At 45.5% G+C, this 9,445-nt stretch overlaps 1 non-coding gene across 1 annotated transcript; it reads left to right on the forward strand.

Annotated features, from left to right (window-relative positions):
• The first annotated feature begins 2,777 nt into the window (after positions 1-2,777).
• Positions 2,778-2,850, forward strand: TRNAL-CAA (transfer RNA leucine (anticodon CAA)). Its single transcript has one exon. It is a non-coding gene; the product is annotated as a tRNA-Leu (tRNA).
• Positions 2,851-9,445: the final 6,595 nt, after the last annotated feature.

Here is a 9,445-nt window from a genome sequence, read left to right on the forward strand (position 1 = left end):
TCAAATAAACAGTCTTTACGTTTTTATGTTGGGATTCGTCCTTCGGCAGACACGACATCCCACGTATATTACGATAAGATTGCTATTCCTAGAGAGAAGTACATTTTTCATCCATACTACAGATCCGAGCGGGTTGATCCTAACCATAAAGTGCGTGAATTCAGGTCAAGAACCGATATGCTTAAGATGGTCGTTTTTTCCTCACACTGTTCGAAAATGGAATGCTTTATGTTCCTTTCTTTAATATTATTTACAATGAAGTGTTTGCATTGTCATTATGACTGCCCTTGTAATATCCTTTTGTACAACCCCCCACTGTAATGCCACTGTGGCGCTGTGGGTAAATAAATAAATAAATAAATAAAATAAATAAGAAAAGGAAGAGATTCGCAGTACTTACATCTGGGGAATGTTTGATTCCTTCATAAGCAGCTACTGCACATTTGCTTGGTGATTTGGATGCTATCTATAGTGGGTGCTATCTACAAACTTCGCGAAATGCGAAGGTTGTGGGTTCGGTTCGGCAAGTTGTTTTTTCATCCACTTTAATTTCCATTGGTTTATCGTCTCTTTATTTCACCTGTTAAGCACAAGTAATTTTCCCTATGTTGTCCTTGGTGTCAATGTTTGTTTGCCTCTTATGATATGACTAGTTAAAATCGGGCCCCTCGGTTAACTCCCTTTCTTCTTGTGCATTACATAACGAGGCTTTCGAATCCGGCAACATTAATGCCATGAGGTAGCATATGTGGGTTTATTGACCAGTTGCCTTCACCCAAGAAGATCACGTTCTCGTGACGCCTGCGGCAAAAAGGACGTTCCACGTCCGCCGTCAAAGTCTGTGAGTGGTCGCGCTGGCTTACACTCCCAGGGCTCTACAGGGCACATAAGTACCCAAGAAAGCGGATGGGGAAATGGCGCCGCTGTAGCTCAATTGGTAGAGCATCGCACGCGAAATGTAAAAGCTGTGGGCTCGGTTCCCACCTGCGGCAAGCTGTTTTTTCATCCACTTTAATTTCCATTAGTTTATCGTTTCTTTATTTCATTTATAAAGCACAAGTAATTTCCTCTATGTTGTCCTTGGTGTCAATGTTCCTTGGCTTCTTATGATATAACTAATAAAAACGGGACCGTCGGTTAACTGCCTTTCTTCTCGTTTATTTCGTAACGAGGGTCTCGAATTCGAAAACATTGATGCCTTCAGGTAGCATGTGTGGATGTATTGACCAGTTCCCTTCACTCAAAAAGATCGCGTTCTCGTGACGCCTGCGGCAAAAAGGACGTTCCACGTCCACCGTCAAGGTCTGTAAGTGGTCGCGCTGGCTAACCTCCCAGGGTTCTACTAGGGCACATAAATACCCAAGAAAGTGGATGGGGAAACGGCGCCGCTGTAGCTCAATTGGTAAAGCATCGCACGCGAAATGCGAAGGTTGTGGGTTCGGTTCCCACCTGCGGCAAGTTGTTCATCCACTTTAATTTCCATTAGTTTATCGATTCTTTATTTCATTTATTAAGCACAAGTACCTTCCCCTATGTTCTCCTTGGTGTCAATCTTTGTTGGCTTCTTATGATATGACTAATAAAAATCGGGCCCCTCGGTTAACTCCCTTCTCGTTTATTACATAACGAGGGTCTCGAATCCGAAAACGTTGATGCCTTCAGGTAGCATGTGTGGATTTATTGAACAGTTGCCTTCACTCAAAGAGATCGCGTTCTCGTGACGCCTGCGGCAAAAAGGACGTTCCACGTCCGCCGTCAAGGTCTGTGAGTGGTCACGCTGGCTAACACTCCCAGGGTTCTACTAGGGCACATAAATACATAAGAAAGTGGATGGGGAAACGGCGCCGCTGTAGCTCAATTGGTAAAGCATCGCACGGGAAACGCGAAGGTTGTGGGTTCGGTTTCCACCTGCGGCAAGTTGTTTTTTCATCCACTTTAATTTCCATTTGTTTATCGTTTCTTTATTTCATTTAGTAAGCACAACTAATTTTCCCTATGTTGTCCTTGGTGTCAATGTTTCTTGGCTTCTTAAGACATGACTAAGAAAAATCGGGCCCCTCGGTTAACTCCCTTTCTTCTCGTTCATTACATAACGAGGGTCTCGAATCCGGCAACATTGATGCCTTCAGGGAGCATGTGTGGGTTTATTGACCAGATGCCTTCACCCAAAAAGATCTCGTTCTCGTGCCGCCTGTGGCATAAAGGACGTTCCACGTCCGCCGTGAAGGTCTGCGAGTGGCCACGCTGGCTAACACTCCTAGGCTTCTACTAGGGTACATAAATACCCAAGAAAGTGGATGGGGAAACGTGGCCACTGTAACTCAATTGGTAGAGCAACGCACGCGAAATACGAACGTTGTGGGTTCGGTTCCTACATACGGCAAGTTGTTTATTGATCCACTTTAATTTCCATTAGTTTATCGCTTCTTTATTTCATTTAGCAAGCACAACTTATTTTCCCTATGTTGTCCTTGGTGTCAATGTTTGTTGGCTTCTTATTATATGACTAATAAAAATCGGGCCCCTCGGTTAACTCCCTTTCTTCTCGTTCATTACATAACGAGGGTCTCGAATCCGGCAACATTGATGCCATCAGGGAGCATGTGTGGGTTTGTTGATCAGTTGCCTTCACCCAAAAATATCAGGTTCTCGTGACACCTGCGGCAAAAAGGACGTTCCACATCCGCCGTCAAGGTCTGTGAGTGGTCGCAATGGCTAACACTCCTAGGCTTCTACTAGGGTACATAAATACCCAAGAAATTGGATGGGGAAATGGCACCGCTGTGGCTCAATTGGTAGAGCATCGCACGCAAAATGCGAAGGTTGTGGGTTCGGCTCCCACCTGCGGCAAGTTGTTTATTCATTCACTTTAATTTCCATTAGTTTGTAGTTTCCTTATTTCATTTATTAGGCACCAGTTCTTTCCCCTATGTTGTACTTGGTGTCAATGTTTGTTTGCTTCTTATGATATGACTAATAAAATCGGGCACCTCGGTTAACTCCCTTTGTTCTCGTTCATTACATAACGAGGGTCTCGAATCTGGCAACATTGATGCCATCAGGTAGCATATGTGGGTTTATTGACCAGTTGCCTTCACCCAAAAAGATCACGTTGTCGTGACGCCTGCGGCAAAAAGGACTTTCAACATCCGCCGTCAAAGTCTGTGAGTGGTCGCGCTGGCTAACACTCCCTGGGTTCTACTACGGCGCATAAATACCGAAGAAAGTGGATGGCGAAACGGCGCTACTGTAACTCAATTGGTAGAGCATCGCACGCGAAATGCGAAGGTTGTGGGTTCCGTTCCCGCCTATGGTAAATTGTTTCTTCTTCCACTTTAATTTCCATTAGTTTATCGTTTTTTTATTTCATTTAGTAAGCACAACTTATTTTCCCTATGTTGTCCTTGGTGTCAATGTTTGTTGGCTTCTTATTATATGACTAATAAAAATCGGGCCCCTCGGTTAACTCCCTTTCTTCTCGTTCATTACATAACGAGGGTCTCGAATCCGGCAACATTGATGCCATCAGGGAGCATGTGTGGGTTTGTTGATCAGTTGCCTTCACCCAAAAATATCACGTTCTGGTGACGCCTGCGGCAAAAAGGACGTTCCACGTCCGCCATGAAGGTCTGCGAGTGGCCACGCTGGCTAACACTCCCAGGCTTCTACTAGGGCACATAAACTCCCAAGAAAGTGGATGGGGAAACGGCGCCGCTGTATAGCTCAATTGGTAGAGCATCGCACGCGAAATGCGAAGGTTTTGGGTTCGGTTCCCACCTGCGGCAAGTTGTTTTTCATGCACTGTAATTTCCATTAGTTTATCCTTTCTTTATTTCATTTAATAAGCACAAGTTTTTACCCTATGTTGTCCTTGGTGTCAATGTTTGTTGGCTTCTAATGATATGACTAATTAAAATCGGGCCCCTCGGTTAACTCCCTTTCTTCTCGTTCATTACATATCGAGGGTCTCGAATCCGACAACATTAATGCCTTCAAGGAGCATGTCTGGGTTTATTGACCAGTTGCCTTCACCCAAAAAGATCACGTTCTTGTGACGCCTGCGGGAAAAAGGACGTTCCACGTCCGCCGTCAAGGTCTGTGAGTGGTCGCGCTGGCTAACACTCCGAGGGTTCTACTAGGGCACATAAATACCCAAGAAAGTGGATGGGGAAACGGCGCCGCTGTAGCTCGATTGGTAGAGCATCGCACGCGAAATGCGAAGGTTGTGCGTTCGGTTCCCACCTACGGCTAGTTGTTTTTTCATCCACTTCAATTTCCAATAGTTTATCGTTTCTTTATTTCATTTAGTAAGCACAACTAATTTTTCCTATGTTGTGCTTGGTGTCAATGTTTGTTTGCTTCTTATGATATGACTAATAAAAATCGGGCCCCTCGGTTAACTCCCGTTCTTCTCGTTCATTACATATCGAGGGTCTCGAATCCGGCAAAAGTAATGCTTTCAGGTAGCATGTGGGGGTTTATTGACCAGTTGCCTTCACCCAAAAAGATCACGTTCTCGTGACGCCTGCGGCAAAAAGACGTTCCACGTCCGCCGTGAAGGTCTGCGAGTGGCCACGCTGGCTAACACTCCCAGGCTTCGACTAGGGCACATAAATACCCAAGAAAGTGGATGGGGAAACGGCGCCGCTGTAACTCAATTGGTAGAGCATCGCACGCGAAATACGAAGGTTGTGGGTTCTGTTCCCTCCTGCGACAAGCTGTTTTTTCATTCACTTTAACTTCCATTAGTTTATCGTTCCTTTATTTCGTCGATTAAGCACAAGTGATTTCCGCTATGTAGTCCTTGGTGTCGATGTTTGTTGCCTTCTTATGACATGACTAATAGAAATCGGGCCCCTCAGTTAACTCCCGTTCTTCTGGTTCATTACATATCGAGGGTCTCGAATCCGGCAAAAGTAATGCCTTCAGGTAGCATGTGGGGGTTTATTGACCAGTTGCCTTCACCCAAAAAGATCACGTTCTCGTGACGCCAGCGGCAAAAAGAGGTTCCACGTCCGCCGTGAAGGTGTGCGAGTGGCCACGCTGGCTAACTCTCCCAGGGTTCTACTAGGGCACATAAATACCCAAGAAAGTGGATGGGGAAACGGCGCCGCTGTAGCTCGATTGGTAGAGCATCGCACGCGAAATGCGAAGGTTGTGGGTTAGGTTTCAACCTATGGCAAGTTGTTTTTGCATCCACAATAATTTCCATTAGTTTATCGCTTCTTTATTTCATTAAGTAAGCACAACTATTCTCCATATGTTGTCCTTGGGGTCAAGGTTTGTTGGCTACTTATGATATGACTAATAAAAATCGGGCCCCTCGCTTAACTCCCTTTCTTCTCCTTCATTACATAACGAGGGTCTCGAATCCGGCAACATTGATGCCTTCAGGGAGCATGTGTGGGTTTAATGACCAGTTGTCTTCACCCAAAAAGATCACGTTCTCGTGACGCCTGCGGTAAAAAGGACGTTCCACGTCCGCCGTCAAGGTCTATGAGTGGCCACGCTGGCTAACACTCCCAGGGTTCTACTAGGGCACATAAATACCCAAGAAAGTGGATGGGGAAACGGCGCCGCTGTAGCTCGATTGGTAGAGCATCGCACGCGAAATGCGAAGGTTGTGCGTTCGGTTCCCACCTACGGCTAGTTGTTTTTTCATCCACTTTAATTTCCAATACTTTATCGTTTCTTTATTTCATTTAGTAAGCACAACTAATTTTCCCTATGTGGTGCTTGGTGTCAATGTTTGTTTGCTTCTTATGATATGACTAATAAAAATCGGGCCCCTCGGTTAACTCCCGTTCTTCTCGTTCATTACATATCGAGGGTCTCGAATCCGGCAAAAGTAATGCCTTCAGGTAGCATGTGTGGGTTTAATGACCAGTTGCCTTCACCCAAAAAGATCACGTTCTCGTGACGCCTGCGGCAAAAAGGACGTTCCACGTCCGCCGTGAAGGTGTGCGAGTGGCCACGCTGGCTAACTCTCCCAGGCTTCTACTAGGGCACATAAATACCCAAGAAAGTGGGTGGGGAAACGGCGCCGCTGTAACTCAATTGGTAGAGCATCGCACGCGAAATACGAAGGTTGTGCGTTCGGTTCCCACCTGCGGCAAGTTGTTTTTTCATTCACTTTAATTTCCATTAGTTTATCGCTTCTTTATTTCATTAAGTAAGCACAACTATTTTCCATATGTTGTCCTTGGTGTCAAGGTTTGTCGGCTTCTCATGATATGACTAATAAAAATCGGGCCCCTCGGTTAACTCCCTTTCTTCTCGTTCATTATATAACGAGGGTCTCGAATCCGGGAAAAGTAATGCCTTCAGGTAGCATGTGTGGGTATATTGAATAGTTGCCTTCACCCGAAAAGGTCACGTTCTCGTGACGCCTGCGGCAAAAAGGACGTTCCACGTCCGCCGTGAAGGTGTGCGTGTGGCCACGCTGGCTAACACTCCTAGGCTTCTACTAGGGTACATAAATACCCAAGAAAGTGGATGGGGAAACGGCGCCGCTGTAACTCAATTGGTAGAGCAACGAACGCGAAATACGAACGTTGTGGGTTCGGTTCCTACATGCGGCAAGTTGTTTATTCATCCACTTTAATTTCCATTAGTTTATCGTTTCTTTATTTCATTTAGCAAGCACAACTATTTTCTATATGTTGTCCTTGGTGTCAAGGTTTGTTGGCTTCTCATGATATGACTAATATAAATCGGGCCCCTCGGTTAACTCCCTTTCTTCTCGTTCATTATATAACGAGGGTATCGAATCCGGGAAAAGTAATGCCTTCAGGTAGCATGTGTGGGTATATTGAATAGTTGCCTTCACCCGAAAAGGTCACGTTCTCGTGACGCCTGCGGCAAAAAGGACGTTCCACGTCCGCCGTGAAGGTGTGCGAGTGGCCACGCTGGCTAACACTCCTAGGCTTCTACTAGGGTACATAAATACCCAAGAAAGTGGATGGGGAAACGGCGCCGCTGTAACTCAATTGGTAGAGCAACGAACGCGAAATACGAACGTTGTGGGTTCGGTTCCTACATGCGGCAAGTTGTTTATTCATCCACTTTAATTTCCATTAGTTTATCGTTTCTTTATTTCATTTAGCAAGCACAACTTATTTTCCCTATGTTGTCCTAGGTGTCAATGTTTGTTGGCTTCTTATGATATGAGTAATAAAAATTGGGCCCCTCGGTTAACTCTCTTTCTTCTCGTTCATTACATAACGAGGGTCTCGAATCCGGCAACATTGATGCCTTCAGGTAGCATGTGTGGGTATATTGAATAGTTGCCTTCACCCAAAAAGATCACGTTCTCGTGACGCCTGCGGCAAAAAGGACGTTCCACGTCCGCCATCAAGGTCTGTGAGTGGCCACGCTGGCTAAACACTCCCATGTTTCTACTAGGGCACAAAAACACCCAAGAAAGTGGATGGGGAAACGGCACCGCTGTAGCTCAATTCCTAGAGCATCGCACGCAAAATACGAAGGTTGTGGGTTCGGTTCCCACCTGCGGCAAGTTGTTTTTTCATTCTCTTTAATTTCCATTAGTTTGTCGTTTATTTATTTCACTTATTAAGCACAAGTAATTTCCCCTATGTTGTCCTTGGTGTCAATGTTTGTTTGCTTCTTATGATAGGACTAATTAAAATCGGGCCCCTCGGTTAACTCCCTTTCTTCTCGTTTATTACATAACGAGGGTCTCGAATTCGAAAACATTGATGCCTTCAGGTAGCATGTGTGGATTTATTGACCAGTTGCCTTCACTCAAAAATGTCACGTTCTCATGACGCCTGCGGGAAAAAGGAAGTTCCACGTCCGCCGTTAAAGTCTCTGAGTGGTCACGCTGGCTAAACACTCCCATGTTTCTACTAGGGCACAAAAACACCCAAGAAAGTGGATGGGGAAACGGCACCGCTGTAGCTCAATTCCTAGAGCATCGCACGCAAAATACGAAGGTTGTGGGTTCGGTTCCCACCTGCGGCAAGTTGTTTTTTCATTCTCTTTAATTTCCATTAGTTTGTCGTTTATTTATTTCACTTATTAAGCACAAGTAATTTCCCCTATGTTGTCCTTGGTGTCAATGTTTGTTTGCTTCTTATGATAGGACTAATTAAAATCGGGCCCCTCGGTTAGCTCCCTTTCTTCTCGTTCATTACATAACGAGGGTCTCGAATCCGACAACATTAATGCCTTCAAGGAGCATGTCTGGGTTTATTGACCAGTTGCCTCCACCCAAAAAGATCACGTTCTCGTGACGCCTGCGGTAAAAAGGACGTTCCACGTCCGCCGTGAAGGTCTGCGAGTGGCCACGCTGGCTAACACTCCCAGGCTTCTACTAGGGCACATAAATACCCATGAAAGTGGATGGGGAAACGGTGCCGCTGTAACTAAATTGGTAGAGCGTCGCACGCAAAATGCGAAGGTTGTGGGCTCGGTTCCCATTTGCGGCAAGTCGTTTTTTCATTTACTTTAATTTCCATTAGTTTATCGTTCCTTTATTTCATCTATTAAGCACAAGTGATTTCCCCTAAGTTGTCCTTGGTGTCAACGTTTGTTGGCGTCTTATGATATGACTAATAAAAATCGGGCCCCTCGGTTAACTCCCTTTCTTCTCGTTCATTACATAACGAGGGTCTCGAATCCGGCAACATTGTTGCCTTCAGGGAGCATGTGTGGGTTTATTGACCAGTTGCCTTCACCCAAAAAGATCACGTTCTCGTGACGCCTGCGGCAAAAAGGACGTTCCACGTCCGCCGTGAAGGTGTGCGAGTGGCCACTCTGGCTAACTCTCCCAGGCTTCTACTAGGGCACATAAATACCCAAGAAAGTGGGTGGGGAAACGGCGCCGCTGTAACTCAATTGGTAGAGCATCGCACGCGAAATACGAAGGTTGTGGGTTCGGTTCCCACCTGCGGCAAGTTGTTTTTTCATTCACTTTAATTTCCATTAGTTTATCGCTTCTTTATTTCATTTAGCAAGCACAACTTATTTTCCCTATGTTGTCCTTGGTGTCAATGTTTGTTGGCTTCTTATGATATGAGTAATAAAAATTGGGCCCCTCGGTTAACTCCCTTTCTTCTCGTTCATTACATAACGAGGGTCTCGAATCCGGCAAAAGTAATGCCTTCAGGTAGCATGTGGGGGTTTATTGACCAGTTGCCTTCACCCAAAAAGATCACGTTCTCGTGACGCCTGCGGCAAAAAGGACGTTCCACGTCCGCCGTGAAGGTGTGCGAGTGGCCACTCTGGCTAACTCTCCCAGGCTTCTACTAGGGCACATAAATACCCAAGAAAGTGGATGGGGAAACGGCGCCGCTGTAACTCAATTGGTAGAGCAACGAACGCGAAATACGAACGTTGTGGGTTCGGTTCCTACATGCGGCAAGTTGTTTATTCATCCACTTTAATTTCCATTAGTTTATCGTTTCTTTATTTCATTTATTAA

Source organism: Dermacentor variabilis, chromosome 10, assembly GCF_050947875.1.
Source record: "Dermacentor variabilis isolate Ectoservices chromosome 10, ASM5094787v1, whole genome shotgun sequence".
Classification (NCBI taxonomy): Eukaryota; Metazoa; Arthropoda; class Arachnida; order Ixodida; family Ixodidae; genus Dermacentor; species Dermacentor variabilis.